The following is a 24,130-nucleotide window of genomic DNA, read 5'->3' as shown; positions in this document are numbered from 1 at the left end:
TCCTCCTTCTTGTGGCAAAACTAAAAGTCTTTAAAGCTTAATTACAAATATGCATTTACCCACCAAAAGTCCTTAGCAGTTTTTTTTAACTTTTCTTTCAACTGGCAACAGCTGTCAAATTCCTTTGATCAGGGTGGGAGTCCACTCTCAATGGAGAGAAGTTTCCTTCCCCTCCCCTGTAGGGATGAGTGTTCAAGCCTGCCATTGTCTTTGGCTGGGGCCCAGACGAAAGACTGTTGAGTTCTTTGTCATGAGTAAGCGAAAACCTCCCAGCAGCAATTAGTCATTTCCTGCCAGCAGTGAGGTGTCACCCTTTCCCAGGCAGAGGCTGTCAGATCGGAATTAAATCGTTAATTACCTCAGGACTGGGTTTTAACTTTAAGTTACCTACATCTTTCATTACAACATATAAAATGAGCACAGTTTATAGGTGGACTTTGACATTAGCAATCCTTTGACATTTCTTACAGAATTAGACCTTTCACAAAACAAGCTTTTAAAAACGGGTGAGTTTGCACTTTCTTCCTGAAAAAGCACATTAAACTGAGTCCTTTAAATCAGATTTTCATCTGCAGCACACACATTGTATTCAGCACCAGTTCTTCCCTTGAGTGCTGGAATTTGTTTGCAGCCTGGATACATGTATCCAACCTTTGTTTGGAGTTTCTGTCTGCACAGCTGAAATGGTTACCTGTTGCAATTTCAGCTACATTTTTCCAGTGGAACTGAAAACAAATGTTGTTGGGCTGTTTTTTCATGAGATACATTTCTTAGCTGCTGTCAGTCAACGAGGCCTGGCTCCTCTGAGCCACACTGGATGATCTGTAACCCTTTTACTCACAAGGATTCACTGGAAAATAAATGGATTTAGTGCCAAAAACAGCACGTTGAAGGTTGCAAAGCTACATTTCAAAAGACATTTTCGGTTTTAGCACAATTCTGCTGCCTTGCTCCATGTTGAATGTAACAGAACCCACTGGCATGCTCCTGCAGTGAGAATTATGTTTTCGCCCCTCCGCTTGACTGTGTGTGACAGGGTGTGCAGCCTTTTGTGGTTGTGACCCAAACGCAGTTTTGCAGATTTATGCGCGCACAGGGGTTAGCCCCTCCATCTTTGGCTGTTTCTTTCCCGATCTGTAAAGTGAGGCAGTGGGGCACATTGGGATGGGTCAAAATATCCCACAATATGTATGATATGATATGATATGGCATTTATAATGTGCCTATACAGAAGTGTTTCAAGTACGATACATGCAAACACGATCAGGCTAATATTCTCACAATGCATATTGATATGATTTCACAGTGCATGTACATTTCTTGCTGATGCTTTCAAACATAGTAATTAAGCATGGATTGTGTTAGAGCCCATCACGTGACATCTTTTAGATAATCTCTTTCATGGTATAGAGACCCTAGCCGCAAACTCATGAACCCCAAAAGGAGCAAGAGAAAGCTGGTACCTGAATGAGGATGACATGTGAGACGAGACAAATGAGGGAACCATATATCATCCTGCCCACACAGTACACACCTGGTGAGACAAAACAGACTGCAGAAAGCTGCAGAGCCACGCACCGTGAGGAAAGGAAAACCAAGATGACCCTGAACGCTGCAGGCACCTTTAAAAACTCACCAACCATTGTTAGTGAAAGGAGGGAGTGATGAATCAAGAACCAACACCAAGCCAAGAATTTCGGTGCTGGACTGCCCCAGGGCAGGACAAAGACTGATATGTTTGGGATATTTCTTCTCTGTGAAAGATAGTGAGCTAAAGACTCTGGGTAAGTCTCTCATAACCAGGACTAATGTCTTGCAGAGGGACTGCCAGGACCCCCGTTGTTAATTTGCATATTTAAGTAACTTTAGGTCTCACCCTAAGTTACTAGGGGAATCCAGACGTGAACCCCTTGCTTACTATTCTTACAGAGGCACAGATCCATCCTACTGATGAGGTCCAACCAGACTGAAACATGTGTCTGGGGTTTCTGTTGGTACTCTTGTTCGGAGGAGAATTGCCTAGCATTTCGGTGCTGGACTGCCCCAGGGCAGGACAAAGACTGATATGTTTGGGATATTTCTTCTCTGTGAAAGATAGTGAGCTAAAGACTCTGGGTAAGTCTCTCGTAACCAGGACTAATGTCTGGCGAGGGACTCCCAGGACCCCCTTGTTAATTTGTGATTATGCCAGGCCATCATGATGATGGCTAGGTGCATTGTAGTGGGTTGCAGAAGCTGTACAGTAACTTTCAATTGGGGGTGTCAAGTCATTCCCGCCTATGTACTACCCTGGTTGCAAATGTAAGTGCAAAGTGGCCTTGGGCATGTGGGGGACGGGAGCTGACTTTGACATTTGACACGCTACATGCAAGCAACTTTACCAATTCCCATTAAGCTACTAAAGTTGTGGGTGAATATAAACTTCAGTTTTCACTTAAATTAAATTAAGGTACATTAAATTACCTTGGCGCTGTGTTGACCACTGTTGACCCTTTTAGACCACAACAAATATGTTTTGCTATGGGGTACTTGTCTTTTCACACTTTTCATAATCAATGACTACTGTAAACACTGGCCAAGTGTTCCATATTTACTGGAATATGAGAAAATAAGTAAGTGCACTTTAAGTTAGGAAGAGTGGGTTTTTAATTGTACGTATTGCTGTACTATCATTCATATTCACATATTCAACTGGTGTAGGTATACAGTGGCAATACACAATATTTGCTAATAGCAATAGCATTATTATAATAACTATAAGAACGAAAGGAGCTGCTTGGTGGAGAGGTGCGAACCCAGAGCCCCTGGGGGCATTTACTTCCCAGATGTGTGTTCTAGCATTATAACATCTGGGCTATGAACACTCATGCTACTATTCAGTGTTGGGCGCACATTAACCTACGTTAACACCTGGATACCTTCGTCCCCCTCTTGATATGTCTTGAACCGTACCTCATTGAGCTGTTGAAACCTCTCGGCCAAACCTTATGGCTGTGCTCAGAGCTAGGGTGTTACTCTGGAGGATGAGCAGAAGAGCAGTATCTGGACACTTGACATCTGGCTGAAATGTGTACTGTTTTTAAAAACATATTTTGTTTTAAAAACAGACTGTCAGAGATGCAAACAACAAAGGGAAAAAAGCATTGGCGATCTAGGAGTTTGAATTTAGCTGTTCTGCGAGGATTCTAAAGCTGTGTCTTAATCTGCGCCTCAACATGTATATCCCTACTACACTGTACACTAAGACATGCATAACAAATATTAGAATTATGTTTAAGGTAAAAAAGGAACTATTTAGCAACAAAGTGCCCGCTCTCGTAAAATCCAGTTGAGAATAGCTCTATGTGGTGTACCCTGCAAAATGTCTCCCATAAAATGTCTCAGTAGGGTAGTCCCACCTTTGAGGGCAACAGTTCGAAATGTAAGCACAATGTCACCTTAATGGCTTTCCAGTAGAATCAGCCATCTTTTAGCATACAGTTACATTAACCAAAGGCAGCTATCACCCAACAATTTTCCATATTGCTTGAAATTGGACATATATGGGGGTCATTATGAGTTTGGTGGCACCCCACAGTAAATCCAGTGGGATACCACCAAACGGAATTACCGTTTCCAGCCCTCGGTCTGCCAGAGTTACCGGAACATTTTGGGTGCCAGTAAGGGTAGGTTAATCCCAATTCCATGGATTGCCAGTATTACTGGTGCCGGTAATACTAGCTGTTTTTTTGCTGGTGGGGTGCCTGATTTAGCTCCAGCTCTGAGCTGGAGGCAAATGAGGCTCCAAACCAGAAAACATGGAGCATGCCGGGTTAATTCCAGACTGGCATACTTATAATGACAGATTATGATACATAGCTTCACATATTCATCAGGGCATACATATTGTTAACTGTAACATTGTTAAGATTTTCAATCAAGCAATACACCCTGGTCTCAGCCTAGTATGTAGTGTACAAATGAAATACTTATTTATTGTGTCTATAGGTTCAATATTCTGTGTGATATACCACTCATATCACACCCCTTCTCAAAATATCCCCAGGTCACAATGGACTAGGAATCAGGCTGATTGGTAAAGGTAATATTTTTTTATTTAAAATTCAAAGCATACACAAGTTTAAATATATATGGGGCAGCACTCACCCATGTGGTGACAATACAAATAAGAAAGTAAGGCAGTTGAATTCACTTACAGCAACACAGAATATCAAACACAGGAAAATAACAGTCTAGGCTTGTTGAAAAGATAGTGCTTAAGTTAGGATTTCCCCCTGCAAATTTCTCACTCACAAAGAAGCAATTCTACACATATGTAAGTAAGCAGCAGGTATTCAGGAATATAGAACAGTGTATAGGGTTTGAATGTAAACTTCCCTCCCCAAACAAGAGAGAAAAACGTTTGGAAATGTACACTTTTAAAATGACATTTGGAAATGGCTTAGGAAAACAATGAAAAGTGTGCAAACATCCTTTAGTTGATATAAATTCCTATGGGAGCAACACTGAACAGAACCTAACAAACATAAGCTATAATATGAGCAACAGTGCACACTTTGAATCAGAATGGGGGTTTGGAAATACTTTGAATGGGAAAACACATGTGTATAAATTTTTGCAAAAATGAGAATTCCGCCTAAATATTATATGCGATTTTTAAGAGAAATTGGTCAAATACACAGTTCCTGTATGCGGTTATTGGTTAGGGTGTAGCTAAGGGTCTTAGGTTTAACCCAGATTTTAAATTAAGTCTCTAGTTATAAAATTGAGGAAGTTATATAGGTTTGAATGAGAGGTGTTTTTGAAAATAAAGGCGCGAAAATTAAAACAGAAATCAATGTTTACGATGACAATTATGCTCTAAACTAGGGTATTCAGGCTGGTTACCAGTTTGAAACAAAGGAGTGGTCCACAGAAACCAACCCCAGCACCTCTGTGTCTGCCTTAGAGACTCAGTCGGATTACACGTGGGATGATTTTAAGGGTTTGGGATTTCACAAGATAAAAGGATTTTAAAGAAATTATCACTAGCACAAGGAATCAAAGCAAGGTTTCAAGACTGGTGTGACAATATTACAAGTTCTTAAGTTAAAGAGAGGATGGGTTATAGATTGGGATAGGGCTATGCAAATATACTATGGGTTACTAGGCTTCCTATTGATACTGTCCACTGTAATTTAAGATTGGACCATCTAGGGTTCTGGTCATCATGGATCAGGTCTACAGACAGCAGGGTACTTCTGGTGGGATTAGTCAGCTAGGCGGTTCTGGTCAATTGGACTGGTACCTCAAACTGGACTGGATTGGATTGGCCCTTCTGGTTGCTGGACACTGTAGATCAGCAGGATGTTGACTTACAGCAGGCAACCCTTAATGGTAGCAAGCCAAACTGGATCAGAATTAATTCCCTTAAGTTCAGGATTTGAGCCTAGCTGAAAAAGAGTTCAGCAAATGCTGAGGCTTTGGTTTTGCAAAGTATTATGGATCAGGACAAGATGAAGAAGTCAGGAACAGAGCATCACGCGGAAATCAGGATGGAGTCAGGAATCTGTGTGTGTGTATGTAGGGGCAGGCTTACTACACACACCCACAAGGCTGTGGTTGGTCAAAGGCACTTGTTCTTTTTTCTGGTTGGAAGACAGAAAGGGCTGTCATATTTTATGATGTGACTTGGGAAACTCCCACATTTATTTGGACCAAAATGTAACTTTTCCACAAATACACATTTCCATATTTATGCCCTCTAATAAAATCAGACGCATACATTACATATTTTGTGGGTTACATTTACATCCAACTCCCACGTCAGTGAGACCTGGCTTCGTCTTTCTGTGGAATTTTGTCAATTTTAATCGTAAAGATTTGGCCTAACAATTTCTAATTCGGTGCATATATGTGCAATCATCCCTAGAACAAAGTTACACAATATTAGATTTGCAGCATTAATAGTCTTTGCGCAATTCATGTTTTTGTATAACTTTTGTCCCATATGCAGTACAGGGTTCAATCACGTCTTCAAAGAAAGAGCATACAATTAGATTTACAACTACCAACTTTCAGATTTATCCTCCTTCTTGTGGCAAAGTTAAAAGTCTTTAAAGCTTAATTACAAATATGCATTTACCCACCAAAAGTCCTTAGCAGTTTTTTTTTAACTTTTCTTTCAACTGGCAACAGCTGTCAAATTCCTTTGATCAGGGTGGGAGTCCTCTCCATTGAGAGTGAAGTTTCCTTCCCCTCCCCTGTAGGGATGAGTGTTCAAGCCTGCCATTGTCTTTGGCTGGGGCCCAGACGAAAGACTGTTGAGTTCTTTGTCATGAGTAAGCGAAAACCTCCCAGCAGCAATTAGTCATTTCCTGCCAGCAGTGAGGTGTCACCCTTTCCCAGGCAGAGGCTGTCAGATCGGAATTAAATAGTTAATTAACTCAGGACTGGGTTTTAACTTTAAGTTACCTACATCTTTCATTACAACATATAAAATGAGCACAGTTTATAGGTGGACTTTGACATTAGCTATCCTCTGACATTTCTTACAGAATTAGACCTTTCACAAAACAAGCTTTTAAAAACAGGTGAGTTTGCACTTTCTTCCTGAAAAAGCACATTAAACTGAGTCCTTTAAATCAGATTTTCATCTGCAGCACACACATTGTATTCAGCACCAGTTCTTCCCTTGAGTGCTGGGATTTGTTTGCAGCCTGGAATCATGTATCCAACCTTTGTTTGGAGTTTCTGTCTGCACAGCTGAAATGGTTACCTGTTGCAATTTCAGCTACATTTTTCCAGTGGAACTGAAAACAAATGTTGTTGGGCTGGTTTTTCATGAGATACATTTCTTAGCTGCTGTCAGTCAATGAGGCCTGGCTCCTCTGAGCCACACTGGATGATCTGTAACCCTTTTACTCACAAGGATTCACTGGAAAATAAATGGATTTAGTGCCAAAAACAGCACCTTGAAGGTTGCAAAGCTACAATTCAAAAGACATTTTTGGTTTTAGCACAATTCTGCTGCCTTGCTCCATGTTAAATGTAACAGAACCCACTGGCATGCTCCTGCAGTGAGAATTATGTTTTCGCCCCCCCCCCTTGACTGGGTGTGACAGGGTGTGCAGCCTTTTGTGGTTGTGACCCAAACGCAGTTTTGCAGATTTATGCGCGCACAGGGGTTAGCCACTCCATTTTTGGCTGTTTCTTTCCCAATTTGTAAAGTGAGGCAGTGGGGCACATTGGGATGGGTCAAAATATCCCACAATATGTATGATATGATATGATATGGCATTTATAATGTGCCTATACACAAGTGTTTCAAGTACGATACATGCAAACACGATCAGGCTCATATTCTCACAATGCATATTCATATGATTTCACAGTGCATGTACATTTCTTGCTGATGCTTTCAAACATAGTAATTAAGCATGGATTGTGTTAGAGCCCACCACATGTGACATCTTTTAGATAATCTCTTTCATGGTATAGAGACCCTAGCCGCAAACTCATGAATCCCAAAAGGAGCAAGAGAAAGCTGGTACCTGAATGAGAATGACATGTGAGACGAGACAAATGTGGGAACCATATATCATCCTGCCCACGCAGTACACACCTGGTGAGACAAAACAGACTGCAGTAAGCTGCAGAGCCACGCACCGTGAGGAAAGGAAAACCAAGATGACCCTGAACACTGCAGGCACCTTTAAAGACTCACCAACCATTGTTAGTGAAAGGAGGGAGTGAGGAATCAAGAACCAACACCAAGCCTAGAATTTCGGTGCTGGACTGCCCCAGGGCAGGACAAAGACTGATATGTTTGGGTATTTCTTCTCTGTGAAAGATAGTGAGCTAAAGACTCTGGGTAAGTCTCTCATAACCAGGACTAATGTCTTGCAGAGGGACTGCCAGGACCCCCTTTGTTAATTTGCATATTTAAGTAACTTTGGGTCTCACCCTAAGTTACTAGGGGAATCCAGACGTGGACCCCTTGCTTACTATTCTTAGAGAGACACAGATCCACCCTACTGATGAGGTCCAACCAGACTGAAACACGTGTCTGGGGTTGCTGTTGGTACTCTTGTTCAGATTAGAACTGCCTAGCATTTCGGTGCTGGACTGCCCCAGGGCAGGACAAAGACTGATATGTTGGGGATATTTCTTCTCTGTGAAAGATAGTGAGCTAAAGACTCTGGGTAAGTCTCTCGTAACCAGGACTAATGTCTGGCGAGGGACTCCCAGGACCCCCCTTGTTAATTTGTCATTATGTCAGGCCATCATGATGATGGCTAGGTGCATTGTAGTGGGTTGCAGAAGCTGTACAGTAACTTTCAATTGGGGGTTTCAAGTCATTCCCGCCTATGTACTACCCTGGTTGCAAATGTAAGTGCAAAGTGGCCTTGGGCATGTGGGGGACGGGAGCTGACTTTGACATTTGACACTCTACATGCAAGCAACTTTACCAATTCCCAATAAGCTACTAAAGTTGTGGGTGAATATAAACTTCAGTTTTCACTTAAATTAAATTAAGGTACATTAAATTACCTTGGCGCTGTGTTGACCACTGTTGACCCTTTTAGACCACAACAAATATGTTTTGCTATGGGGTACTTGTCTTTTCACACTTTTCATAATCAATGACTACTGTAAACACTAGCCAAGTGTTCCATATTTACTGGAATATGAGAAAATAAGTAAGTGCACTTTAAGTTAGGAAGAGTGGGTTTTTAATTGTACGTATTGCTGTACTATCATTCATATTCACATATTCAACTGGTGTAGGTATACAGTGGCAATACACAATATTTGCTAATAGCAATAGCATTATTATAATAACTATAAGAAAGAAAGGAGCTGCTTGGTGGAGAGGTGCAAACCCAGAGCCCCTGGGGGCATTTACTTCCCAGATGTGTGTTCTAGCATTATAACATCTGGGCTATGAACACTCATGCTACTAGGCAGTGCTGGGCGCACATTAACCTACGTTAACACCTGGATACCTTCGTCCCCCTCTTGATATGTCTTGAACCGTACCTCATTGAGCTGTTGAAACCTCTCGGCCAAACCTTATGGCTGTGCTCAGAGCTAGGGTGTTACTCTGGAGGATGAGCAGAAGAGCAGTATCTGGACACTTGACATCTGGCTGAAATGTGTACTGTTTTAAAAACATATTTTGTTTTAAAAACAGACTGTCAGAGATGCAAACAACAAAGGGAAAAAAGCATTGGCGATCTAGGAGTTTGAATTTAGCTGTTCTGCGAGGATTCTAAAGCTGTGTCTTAATCTGCGCCTCAACATGTATATGCCTACTACTCTGTACACTAAGACATGCATAACAAATATTAGAATTATGTTTAAGATAAAAAAGGAACTATTTAGCAACAAAGTGCCCGCTCTCGTAAAATCCAGTTGAGAATAGCTCTATGTGGTGTACCCTGCAAAATGTCTCCCAAAAAATGTCTCAGTAGGGTAGTCCCACCTTTGAGGGCAACAGTTCGAAATGTAAGCACAATGTCACCTTAATGGCTTTCCAGTAGAATCAGCCATCTTTTAGCATACAGTTACATTAACCAAAGGCAGCTATCACCCAACAATTTTCCATATTGCTTGAAATTGGACATATATGGGGGTCATTATGAGTTTGGTGGCACCCCACAGTAAATCCAGTGGGATACCACCAAACGGAATTACCGTTTCCAGCCCTCGGTCTGCCAGAGTTACCGGAACATTTTGGGTGCCAGTACGGGTAGGTTAATCTCAATTCCATGGATTGCCAGTATTACTGGTGCCGGTAATACTAGCTGTTTTTTTGCTGGTGGGGTGCCTGATTTACCTCCAGCTCTGAGCTGGAGGCAAATGAGGCTCCAAACCAGAAAACATGGAGCATGCCGGGTTAATTCCAGACTGGCATACTTATAATGACAGATTGGCAACTATGATACATAGCTTCACATATTCATCAGGGCATACATTTTGTTAACTGTAACATTGTTAAGAATTTCAATCAAGCAATACACCCTGGTCTCAGCCTAGTATGTAGTGTACAAATGAAATACTTATTTATTGTGTCTATAGGTTCAATATTCTGAGTGATATACCACCCATATCACACCCCTTCTCAAAATATCCCCAGGTCACAATGGACCAGGAATCAGGCTGATTGGTAAAGGTAATATTTATTTATTTAAAATTCAAAGCATACACAAGTTTAAATATATATGGGGCAGCACTCACCCATGTGGTGACAATACAAATAAGAAAGTAAGGCAGTTGAATTCACTTACAGCAACACAGAATATCAAACACAGGAAAATAACAGTCTTGGCTTTTTGAAAAGATAGTGCTTAAGTTAGGATTTCCCCCTGCAAATTTCTCACTCACAAAGAAGCAATTCTACACATATGTAAGTAAGCAGCAGGTATTCAGGAATAAAGAACAGTGTATAGGGTTTGAATGTAATCTTCCCTCCCCAAACAAGAGAGAAAAACGTTTGGAAATGTACACTTTTAAAATGACATTTGGAAATGGCTTAGGAAAACAATGAAAAGTGTGCAAACATCCTTAAGTTGATATAAATTCCTATGGGAGCAACACTGAACAGAACCTAACAAACATAAGCTATAATATGAGCAACAGTACACACTTTGAATCAGAATGGAGGTTTGGAAATACTTTGAATGGGAAAACACATGTGTATACATTGTTGCAAAAATGAGAATTCCCGCCTAAATTTCACTATGCGATTTTTAAGAGAAATTGGTCAAATACAGAGTTCCTGTATGCGGTTATTGGTTAGGGTGTAGCTAAGGGTCTTAGGTTTAACCCAGATTTGAAATTAAGTCTCTAGTTATAAAATTGAGGAAGTTATATAGGTTTGAATGAGAGGTGTTTTTGAAAATAAAGGCGCAAAAATTAAAACAGAAATCAATGTTTAAAATGACAATTATGCTCTAAACTAGGGTATTCAGGCTCGTTACCAGTTTGAAACAAAGGAGTGGTCCACAGAAACCAACCCCAGCACCTCTGCGTCTGCCTTAGAGGACTCAGTCGGATTACCCATGGGATGATTTTAAGGGTTTGGGATTTCACAAGATAAAAGGATTTTAAAGAAATTATCACTAGCACAAGGAATCAAAGCAAGGTTTCAAGACTGGTGTGACAATATTACAAGTTCTTAAGTTAAAGAGAGGATGGGTTATAGATTGGGATAGGGCAATGCAAATATACTATGGGTTACTAGGCTTACTATTGATACTTACAGTCCACTGTAATTTAAGATTGGACCATCTAGAGTTCTGGTCATCATGGATCAGGTCTACAGACAGCAGGGTACTTCTGGTGGGATTAGTCAGCTAGGCGGTTCTGGTCAATTGGACTGGTACCTCAAACTGGACTGGATTGGATTGGCCCTTCTGGTTGCTGGACACTGTAGATCAGCGGGATGTTGACTTACAGCAGGCAACCCTTAATGGTAGCAAGCCAAACTGGATCAGAATTAATTCCCTTAAGTTCAGGATTTGGGCCTAGCTGAAAAAGAGTTCAGCAAATGCTGAGGCTTTGGTTTTGCAAAGTATTCTGGATCAGGACAAGATGAAGAAGTCAGGAACAGAGCATCACGCGGAAATCAGGATGGAGTCAGGAATCTGTGTGTGTTTATGTAGGGGCAGGCTTACTACACACACCCACAAGGCTGTGGTTGGTCAAAGGCACGTGTTTTTTTTTTCTGGTTGGAAGACAGAAAGGGCTGTCATATTTTATGATGTGACTTGGGAAACTCCCACATTTATTTGGACCAAAATGTAACTTTTCCACAAATACACATTTCCATATTTATGCCCTCTAATAAAATCAGACGCATACATTACATATTTTGTGGGTTACATTTACATCCAACTCCCACGTCAGTGAGACCTGGCTTTGTCTTTCTGTGGAATTTTGTCAATTTTAATCGTAAAGATTTGGCCTAACAATTCCTAATTCAGTGCATATATGTGCAATCATCCCTAGAACACAGTTACACAATATTAGATTTGCAGCATTAAAAGTCTTTGCGCAATTCATGTTTTTGTATAACTTTTGTCCCATATGCAGTACAGGGTTCAATCACGTCTTCAAAGAAAGAGCATACAATTAGATTTACAACTACCAACCTTCAGATTTATCCTCCTTCTTGTGGCAAAACTAAAAGTCTTTAAAGCTTAATTACAAATATGCATTTACCCACCAAAAGTCCTTAGCAGTTTTTTTTAACTTTTCTTTCAACTGGCAACAGCTGTCAAATTCCTTTGATCAGGGTGGGAGTCCACTCTCAATGGAGAGAAGTTTCCTTCCCCTCCCCTGTAGGGATGAGTGTTCAAGCCTGCCATTGTCTTTGGCTGGGGCCCAGACGAAAGACTGTTGAGTTCTTTGTCATGAGTAAGCGAAAACCTCCCAGCAGCAATTAGTCATTTCCTGCCAGCAGTGAGGTGTCACCCTTTCCCAGGCAGAGGCTGTCAGATCGGAATTAAATCGTTAATTACCTCAGGACTGGGTTTTAACTTTAAGTTACCTACATCTTTCATTACAACATATAAAATGAGCACAGTTTATAGGTGGACTTTGACATTAGCAATCCTTTGACATTTCTTACAGAATTAGACCTTTCACAAAACAAGCTTTTAAAAACAGGTGAGTTTGCACTTTCTTCCTGAAAAAGCACATTAAACTGAGTCCTTTCAATCAGATTTTCATCTGCAGCACACACATTGTATTCAGCACCAGTTCTTCCCTTGAGTGCTGGAATTTGTTTGGAGCCTGGATACATGTATCCAACCTTTGTTTGGAGTTTCTGTCTGCACAGCTGAAAAGGTTACCTGTTGCAATTTCAGCTACATTTTTCCAGTGGAACTGAAAACAAATGTTGTTGGGCTGGTTTTTCATGAGATACATTTCTTAGCTGCTGTCGGTCAATGAGGCCTGGCTCCTCTGAGCCACACTGGATGATCTGTAACCCTTTTACTCACAAGGATTCACTGGAAAATAAATGGATTTAGTGCCAAAAACAGCACGTTGAAGGTTGCAAAGCTACATTTCAAAAGACATTTTCGGTTTTAGCACAATTCTGCTGCCTTGCTCCATGTTGAATGTAACAGAACCCACTGGCATGCTCCTGCAGTGAGAATTATGTTTTCGCCCCTCCCCTTGACTGTGTGTGACAGGGTGTGCAGCCTTTTGTGGTTGTGACCCAAACGCAGTTTTGCAGATGTATGCGCGCACAGGGGTTAGCCCCTCCATTTTTGGCTGTTTCTTTCCCGATTTGTAAAGTGAGGCAGTGGGGCACATTGGGATGGGTCAAAATATCCCACAATATGTATGATATGATATGATATGGCATTTATAATGTGCCTATACACAAGTGTTTCAAGTACGATACATGCAAACACGATCAGGCTAATATTCTCACAATGCATATTGATATGATTTCACAGTGCATGTACATTTCTTGCTGATGCTTTCAAACATAGTAATTAAGCATGGATTGTGTTAGAGCCCACCACATGTGACATCATTTAGATAATCTCTTTCATGGTATAGAGACAGTAGCCGCAAACTCATGAACTCCAAAAGGAGCAAGAGAAAGCTGGTAACTGAATACGAATGACATGTGAGACGAGACAAATGTGGGAACCATATATCATCCTGCCCACACAGTACACACCTGGTGAGACGAAACAGACTGCAGAAAGCTGCAGAGCCACGCACCGTGAGGAAAGGAAAACCAAGATGACCCTGAACGCAGCAGGCACCTTTAAAGACTCACCAACCATTGTTAGTGAAAGGAGGGAGTGATGAATCAAGAACCAACACCAAGCCAAGAATTTCGGTGCTGGACTGCCTCAGGGCAGGACAAAGACTGATATGTTTGGGATATTTCTTCTCTGTGAAAGATAGTGAGCTAAAGACTCTGGGTAAGTCTCTCATAACCAGGACTAATGTCTTGCAGAGGGACTGCCAGGACCCCCCTTGTTAATTTGCATATTTAAGTAACTTTGGGTCTCATCCTAAGTTACTAGGGGAATCCAGACGTGGACCCCTTGCTTACTATTCTTAGAGAGGCACAGATCCACCCAACTGATGAGGTCCAACCAGAACGAAACATGTGTCTGGGGTTGCTGTTGGTACTCTTGTTCAGAGGAGAACTGCCTAGCATTTCGGTGCTGGACTGCCCCAGGGCAGGACAAAGACTGATATGTTGGGGATATTTCTTCTCTGTGAAATATAGTGAGCTAAAGACTCTGGGTAAGTCTCTTGTAACCAGGACTAATGTCTGGCAGAGGGACTCCCAGGACCCCCCTTGTTAATTTGCATATTTAAGTAACTTTGGGTCTCACCCTAAGTTATTAGGGGAATCCAGACGTGGACCCCTTGCTCACTATTCTTAGAGAGGCACAGATCCACTCTACTGATGAGGTCCAACCAGACCGAAACACGTGTCTGGGGTTTCTGTTGGTACTCTTGTTCAGAGGAGAATTGCCTAGCATTTCGGTGCTGGACTGCCCCAGGGCAGGACAAAGACTGATATGTTTGGGATATTTCTTCTCTGTGAAAGATAGTGAGCTAAAGACTCTGGGTAAGTCTCTCATAACCAGGACTAATGTCTGGCGAGGGACTCCCAGGACCCCCTTGTTAATTTGTGATTATGCCAGGCTATCATGATGATGGCTAGGTGCATTGTAGTGGGTTGCAGAAGCTGTACAGTAACTTTCAATTGGGGGTGTCAAGTCATTCCCGCCTATGTACTACCCTGGTTGCAAATGTAAGTGCAAAGTGGCCTTGGGCATGTGGGGGACGGGAGCTGACTTTGACATTTGACACGCTACATGCAAGCAACTTTACCAATTCCCATTAAGCTACTAAAGTTGTGGGTGAATATAAACTTCAGTTTTCACTTAAATTAAATTAAGGTACATTAAATTACCTTGGCGCTGTGTTGACCACTGTTGACCCTTTTAGACCACAACAAATATGTTTTGCTATGGGGTACTTGTCTTTTCACACTTTTCATAATCAATGACTACTGTAAACACTAGCCAAGTGTTCCATATTTACTGGAATATGGGAAAATAAGTAAGTGCACTTTAAGTTAGGAAGAGTGGGTTTTTAATTATACGTATTGCTGTACTATCATTCATATTCACATATTCAACTGGTGTACGTATACAGTGGCAATACACAATATTTGTTAATAGCAATAGCATTATTATAATAACTATAAGAACAAAAGGAGCTGCTTGGTGGAGAGGTGCGAACCCAGAGCCCCTGGGGGCATTTACTTCCCAGATGTGTGTTCTAGCATTATAACATCTGGGCTATGAACACTCATGCTACTAGGCAGTGTTGGGCGCACATTAACCTACGTTAACACCTGGATACCTTCGTCCCCCTCTTGATATGTCTTGAACCGTACCTCATTGAGCTGTTGAAACCTCTCGGCCAAACCTTATGGCTGTGCTCAGAGCTACGGTGTTACTCTAGTGCAGGGGCGTTGCTAGGGGGGGTAAGGGGGCTATAGCCCCTGATCTTTTGGCTGTAGCCCCAGATAGAATCTCAGGAGCTACAGCCAAAAGACTAGCTAGCCCCCAGTCCCAACAGTTCCGACATCAGCTTAGCCCCGGGTCTTTTCCAGACCTAGCAATTCCCCTGCTCTGGAGGATGAGCAGAAGAGCAGTATCTGGACACTTGACATCTGGCTGAAATGTGTACTGTTTTTAAAAACATATTTTGTTTTAAAAACAGACTGTCAGAGATGCAAACAACAAAGGGAAAAAAGCATTGGCAATCTAGGAGTTTGAATTTAGCTGTTCTGCGAGGATTCTAAAGCTTAGTCTTAATCTACGCCTCAACATGTATATGCCTACTACACTGTACACTAAGACATGCATAACAAATATTAGAATTATGTTTAAGATAAAAAAGGAACTATTTAGCAACAAAGTGCCCGCTCTCGTAAAATCCAGTTGAGAATAGCTCTATGTGGTGTACCCTGCAAAATGTCTCCCATAAAATGTCTCAGTAGGGTAGTCCCACCTTTGAGGGCAACAGTTCGAAATGTAAGCACAATGTCACCTTAATGGCTTTCCAGTAGAATCAGCCATCTTTTAGCATACAGTTACATTAACCAAAGGCAGCTATCACCCAACAATTTTCCATATTGCTTGAAATTGGACATATATGGGGGTCATTATGAGTTTGGTGGCACCCCACAGTAAATCCAGTGGGATACCACCAAACGGAATTACCGTTTCCAGCCCTCGGTCTGCCAGAGTTACCGGAACATTTTGGGTGCCAGTAAGGGTAGGTTAATCCCAATTCCATGGATTGCCAGTATTACTGGTGCCGGTAATACTAGCTGTTTTTTTGCTGGTGGGGTGCCTGATTTACCTCCAGCTCTGAGCTGGAGGCAAATGAGGCTCCAAACCAGAAAACATGGAGCATGCCGGGTTAATTCCAGACTGGCATACTTATAATGACAGATTATGATACATAGCTTCACATATTCATCAGGGCATACATATTGTTAACTGTAACATTGTTAAGATTTTCAATCAAGCAATACACCCTGGTCTCAGCCTAGTATGTAGTGTACAAATGAAATACTTATTTATTGTGTCTATAGGTTCAATATTCTGTGTGATATACCACTCATATCACACCCCTTCTCAAAATATCCCCAGGTCACAATGGACTAGGAATCAGGCTGATTGGTAAAGGTAATATTTTTTTATTTAAAATTCAAAGCATACACAAGTTTAAATATATATGGGGCAGCACTCACCCATGTGGTGACAATACAAATAAGAAAGTAAGGCAGTTGAATTCACTTACAGCAACACAGAATATCAAACACAGGAAAATAACAGTCTAGGCTTGTTGAAAAGATAGTGCTTAAGTTAGGATTTCCCCCTGCAAATTTCTCACTCACAAAGAAGCAATTCTACACATATGTAAGTAAGCAGCAGGTATTCAGGAATATAGAACAGTGTATAGGGTTTGAATGTAAACTTCCCTCCCCAAACAAGAGAGAAAAACGTTTGGAAATGTACACTTTTAAAATGACATTTGGAAATGGCTTAGGAAAACAATGAAAAGTGTGCAAACATCCTTTAGTTGATATAAATTCCTATGGGAGCAACACTGAACAGAACCTAACAAACATAAGCTATAATATGAGCAACAGTGCACACTTTGAATCAGAATGGGGGTTTGGAAATACTTTGAATGGGAAAACACATGTGTATAAATTTTTGCAAAAATGAGAATTCCGCCTAAATATTATATGCAATTTTAAGGAGAAATTGGTCAAATACACAGTTCCTGTATGCGGTTATTGGTTAGGGTGTAGCTAAGGGTCTTAGGTTTAACCCAGATTTTAAATTAAGTCTCTAGTTATAAAATTGAGGAAGTTATATAGGTTTGAATGAGAGGTGTTTTTGAAAATAAAGGCGCGAAAATTAAAACAGAAATCAATGTTTACGATGACAATTATGCTCTAAACTAGGGTATTCAGGCTGGTTACCAGTTTGAAACAAAGGAGTGGTCCACAGAAACCAACCCCAGCACCTCTGTGTCTGCCTTAGAGACTCAGTCGGATTACACGTGGGATGATTTTAAGGGTTTGGGATTTCACAAGATAAAAGGATTTTAAAGAAATTATCACTAGCACAAGGAATCAAAGCAAGGTTTCAAGACTGGTGTGACAATATTACAAGTTCTTAAGTTAAAGAGAGGATGGGTTATAGATTGGGATAGGGCTATGCAAATATACTATGGGTTACTAGGCTTCCTATTGATACTGTCCACTGTAATTTAAGATTGGACCATCTAGGGTTCTGGTCATCATGGATCAGGTCTACAGATAGCAGGGTACTTCTGGTGGGATTAGTCAGCTAGGCGGTTCTGGTCAATTGGACTGGTACCTCAAACTGGACTGGATTGGATTGGCCCTTCTGGTTGCTGGACACTGTAGATCAGCAGGATGTTGACTTACAGCAGGCAACCCTTAATGGTAGCAAGCCAAACTGGATCAGAATTAATTCCCTTAAGTTCAGGATTTGAGCCTAGCTGAAAAAGAGTTCAGCAAATGCTGAGGCTTTGGTTTTGCAAAGTATTATGGATCAGGACAAGATGAAGAAGTCAGGAACAGAGCATCACGCGGAAATCAGGATGGAGTCAGGAATCTGTGTGTGTGTATGTAGGGGCAGGCTTACTACACACACCCACAAGGCTGTGGTTGGTCAAAGGCACTTGTTCTTTTTTCTGGTTGGAAGACAGAAAGGGCTGTCATATTTTATGATGTGACTTGGGAAACTCCCACATTTATTTGGACCAAAATTTAACTTTTCCACAAATACACATTTCCATATTTATGCCCTCTAATAAAATCAGACGCATACATTACATATTTTGTGGGTTACATTTACATCCAACTCCCACGTCAGTGAGACCTGGCTTCGTCTTTCTGTGGAATTTTGTCAATTTTAATCGTAAAGATTTGGCCTAACAATTTCTAATTCGGTGCATATATGTGCAATCATCCCTAGAACAAAGTTACACAATATTAGATTTGCAGCATTAATAGTCTTTGCGCAATTCATGTTTTTGTATAACTTTTGTCCCATATGCAGTACAGGGTTCAATCACGTCTTCAAAGAAAGAGCATACAATTAGATTTACAACTACCAACTTTCAGATTTATCCTCCTTCTTGTGGCAAAGTTAAAAGTCTTTAAAGCTTAATTACAAATATGCATTTACCCACCAAAAGTCCTTAGCAGTTTTTTTTTAACTTTTCTTTCAACTGGCAACAGCTGTCAAATTCCTTTGATCAGGGTGGGAGTCCTCTCCATTGAGAGTGAAGTTTCCTTCCCCTCCCCTGTAGGGATGAGTGTTCAAGCCTGCCATTGTCTTTGGCTGGGGCCCAGACGAAAGACTGTTGAGTTCTTTGTCATGAGTAAGCGAAAACCTACCAGCAGCAATTAGCCATTTCCTGCCAGCAGTGAGGTGTCACCCTTTCCCAGGCAGAGGCTGTCAGATCGGAATTAAATAGTTAATTAACTCAGGACTGGGTTTTAACTTTAAGTTACCTACATCTTTCATTACAACATATAAAATGAGCACAGTTTATAGGTGGACTTTGACATTAGCTATCCTCTGACATTTCTTACAGAATTAGACCTTTCACAAAACAAGCTTTTAAAAACAGGTGAGTTTGCACTTTCTTCCTGAAAAAGCACATTAAACTGAGTCCTTTAAATCAGATTTTCATCTGCAGCACACACATTGTATTCAGCACCAGTTCTTCCCTTGAGTGCTGGGATTTGTTTGCAGCCTGGAATCATGTATCCAACCTTTGTTTGGAGTTTCTGTCTGCACAGCTGAAATGGTTACCTGTTGCAATTTCAGCTACATTTTTCCAGTGGAACTGAAAACAAATGTTGTTGGGCTGGTTTTTCATGAGATACATTTCTTAGCTGCTGTCAGTCAATGAGGCCTGGCTCCTCTGAGCCACACTGGATGATCTGTAACCCTTTTACTCACAAGGATTCACTGGAAAATAAATGGATTTAGTGCCAAAAACAGCACGTTGAAGGTTGCAAAGCTACATTTCAAAAGACATTTTCGGTTTTAGCACAATTCTGCTGCCTTGCTCCATGTTGAATGTAACAGAACCCACTGGCATGCTCCTGCAGTGAGAATTATGTTTTCGCCCCTCCCCTTGACTGTGTGTGACAGGGTGTGCAGCCTTTTGTGGTTGTGACCCAAACGCAGTTTTGCAGATGTATGCGCGCACAGGGGTTAGCCCCTCCATTTTTGGCTGTTTCTTTCCCGATTTGTAAAGTGAGGCAGTGGGGCACATTGGGATGGGTCAAAATATCCCACAATATGTATGATATGATATGATATGGCATTTATAATGTGCCTATACACAAGTGTTTCAAGTACGATACATGCAAACACGATCAGGCTAATATTCTCACAATGCATATTGATATGATTTCACAGTGCATGTACATTTCTTGCTGATGCTTTCAAACATAGTAATTAAGCATGGATTGTGTTAGAGCCCACCACATGTGACATCATTTAGATAATCTCTTTCATGGTATAGAGACAGTAGCCGCAAACTCATGAACTCCAAAAGGAGCAAGAGAAAGCTGGTAACTGAATACGAATGACATGTGAGACGAGACAAATGTGGGAACCATATATCATCCTGCCCACACAGTACACACCTGGTGAGACGAAACAGACTGCAGAAAGCTGCAGAGCCACGCACCGTGAGGAAAGGAAAACCAAGATGACCCTGAACGCAGCAGGCACATTTAAAGACTCACCAACCATTGTTAGTGAAAGGAGGGAGTGATGAATCAAGAACCAACACCAAGCCAAGAATTTCGGTGCTGGACTGCCTCAGGGCAGGACAAAGACTGATATGTTTGGGATATTTCTTCTCTGTGAAAGATAGTGAGCTAAAGACTCTGGGTAAGTCTCTCATAACCAGGACTAATGTCTTGCAGAGGGACTGCCAGGACCCCCCTTGTTAATTTGCATATTTAAGTAACTTTGGGTCTCATCCTAAGTTACTAGGGGAATCCAGACGTGGACCCCTTGCTTACTATTCTTAGAGAGGCACAGATCCACCCAACTGATGAGGTCCAACCAGAACGAAACATGTGTCTGGGGTTGCTGTTGGTACTCTTGTTCAGAGGAGAACTGCCTAGCATTTCGGTGCTGGACTGCCCCAGGGCAGGACAAAGACTGATATGTTGGGGATATTTCTTCTCTGTGAAATATAGTGAGCTAAAGACTCTGGGTAAGTCTCTTGTAACCAGGACTAATGTCTGGCAGAGGGACTCCCAGGACCCCCCTTGTTAATTTGCATATTTAAGTAACTTTGGGTCTCACCCTAAGTTACTAGGGGAATCCAGACGTGGACCCCTTGCTCACTATTCTTAGAGAGGCACAGATCCACTCTACTGATGAGGTCCAACCAGACCGAAACACGTGTCTGGGGTTTCTGTTGGTACTCTTGTTCAGAGGAGAATTGCCTAGCATTTCGGTGCTGGACTGCCCCAGGGCAGGACAAAGACTGATATGTTTGGGATATTTCTTCTCTGTGAAAGATAGTGAGCTAAAGACTCTGGGTAAGTCTCTCATAACCAGGACTAATGTCTGGCGAGGGACTCCCAGGACCCCCTTGTTAATTTGTGATTATGCCAGGCTATCATGATGATGGCTAGGTGCATTGTAGTGGGTTGCAGAAGCTGTACAGTAACTTTCAATTGGGGGTGTCAAGTCATTCCCGCCTGTGTACTACCCTGGTTGCAAATGTAAGTGCAAAGTGGCCTTGGGCATGTGGGGGACGGGAGCTGACTTTGACATTTGACACGCTACATGCAAGCAACTTTACCAATTCCCATTAAGCTACTAAAGTTGTGGGTGAATATAAACTTCAGTTTTCACTTAAATTAAATTAAGGTACATTAAATTACCTTGGCGCTGTGTTGACCACTGTTGACCCTTTTAGACCACAACAAATATGTTTTGCTATGGGGTACTTGTCTTTTCACACTTTTCATAATCAATGACTACTGTAAACACTAGCCAAGTGTTCCATATTTACTGGAATATGGGAAAATAAGTAAGTGCACTTTAAGTTAGGAAGAGTGGGTTTTTAATTATACGTATTGCTGTACTATCATTCATATTCACATATTCAACTGGTGTACGTATACAGTGGCAATACACAATATTTGTTAATAGCAATAGCATTATTATAATAACTATAAGAACAAAAGGAGCTGCTTGGTGGAGAGGTGCGAACCCAGAGCCCCTGGGGGCATTTACTTCCCAGATGTGTGTTCTAGCATTATAACATCTGGGCTATGAACACTCATGCTACTAGGCAGTGTTGGGCGCACATTAACCTACGTTAACACCTGGATACCTTCGTCCCCCTCTTGATATGTCTTGAACCGTACCTCATTGAGCTGTTGAAACCTCTCGGCCAAACCTTATGGCTGTGCTCAGAGCTACGGTGTTACTCTAGAGCAGGGGCGTTGCTAGGGGGGGGGGTAAGGGGGCTATAGCCCCTGATCTTTTGGCTGTAGCCCCAGATAGAATCTCAGGAGCTACAGCCAAAAGACTAGCTAGCCCCCAGTCCCAACAGTTCCGACATCAGCTTAGCCCCGGGTCTTTTCCAGACCTAGCAATTCCCCTGCTCTGGAGGATGAGCAGAAGAGCAGTATCTGGACACTTGACATCTGGCTGAAATGTGTACTGTTTTTAAAAACATATTTTGTTTTAAAAACAGACTGTCAGAGATGCAAACAACAAAGGGAAAAAAGCATTGGCAATCTAGGAGTTTGAATTTAGCTGTTCTGCGAGGATTCTAAAGCTTAGTCTTAATCTACGCCTCAACATGTATATGCCTACTACACTGTACACTAAGACATGCATAACAAATATTAGAATTATGTTTAAGATAAAAAAGGAACTATTTAGCAACAAAGTGCCCGCTCTCGTAAAATCCAGTTGAGAATAGCTCTATGTGGTGTACCCTGCAAAATGTCTCCCATAAAATGTCTCAGTAGGGTAGTCCCACCTTTGAGGGCAACAGTTCGAAATGTAAGCACAATGTCACCTTAATGGCTTTCCAGTAGAATCAGCCATCTTTTAGCATACAGTTACATTAACCAAAGGCAGCTATCACCCAACAATTTTCCATATTGCTTGAAACTGGACATATATGGGGGTCATTATGAGTTTGGTGGCACCCCACAGTAAATCCAGTGGGATACCACCAAACGGAATTACCGTTTCCAGCCCTCGGTCTGCCAGAGTTACCGGAACATTTTGGGTGTCAGTAAGGGTAGGTTAATCCCAATTCCATGGATTGCCAGTATTACTGGTGCCGGTAATACTAGCTGTTTTTTTGCTGGTGGGGTGCCTGATTTACCTCCAGCTCTGAGCTGGAGGCAAATGAGGCTCCAAACCAGAAAACATGGAGCATGCCGGGTTAATTCCAGACTGGCATACTTATAATGACAGATTGGCAACTATGATACATAGCTTCACATATTCATCAGGGCATACATTTTGTGAACTGTAACATTGTTAAGAATTTCAATCAAGCAATATACCCTGGTCTCAGCCTAGTATGTAGTGTACAAATGAAATACTTATTTATTGTGTCTATAGGTTCAATATTCTGAGTGATATACCACCCATTTCACACCCCTTCTCAAAATATCCCAAGGTCACAATGGACCAGGAATCAGGCTGATTGGTAAAGGTAATATTTATTTATTTAAAATTCAAAGCATACACAAGTTTAAATATATATGGGGCAGCACTCACCCATGTGGTGACAATACAAATAAGAAAGTAAGGCAGTTGAATTCACTTACAGCAACACAGAATATCAAACACAGGAAAATAACAGTCTAGGCTTGTTGAAAAGATAGTGCTTAAGTTAGGATTCCCCCCTGCAAATTTCTCACTCACAAAGAAGCAATTCTACACATATGTAAGTAAGCAGCAGGTATTCAGGAATATAGAACAGTGTATAGGGTTTGAATGTAATCTTCCCTCCCCAAACAAGAGAGAAAAACGTTTGGAAATGTACACTTTTAAAATGACATTTGGAAATGGCTTAGGAAAACAATGAAAAGTGTGCAAACATCCTTTAGTTGATATAAATTCCTATGGGAGCAACACTGAACAGAACCTAACAAACATAAGCTATAATATGAGCAACAGCAGACACTTTGAATCAGAATGGAGGTTTGGAAATACTTTGAATGGGAAAACACATGTGTATACATTTTTGCAAAAATGAGAATTCCTGCCTAAATTTCACTATGCGATTTTTAAGAGAAATTGGTCAAATACACAGTTCCTGTATGCGGTTATTGGTTAGGGTGTAGCTAAGGGTCTTAGGTTTAACCCAGATTTGAAATTAAGTCTCTAGTTATAAAATTGAGGAAGTTATATAGGTTTGAATGAGAGGTGTTTTTGAAAATAAAGGCGCGAAAATTAAAACAGAAATCAATGTTTACAATGACAATTATGCTCTAAACTAGGGTATTCAGGCTGGTTACCAG

This window comes from Ambystoma mexicanum, chromosome 7p (genome assembly GCF_040938575.1).
Source record: "Ambystoma mexicanum isolate Mex_15411 chromosome 7p, UKY_AmexF1_1, whole genome shotgun sequence".
NCBI lineage: Eukaryota > Metazoa > Chordata > Amphibia > Caudata > Ambystomatidae > Ambystoma > Ambystoma mexicanum.
This window is presented reverse-complemented; position numbering follows the sequence as displayed.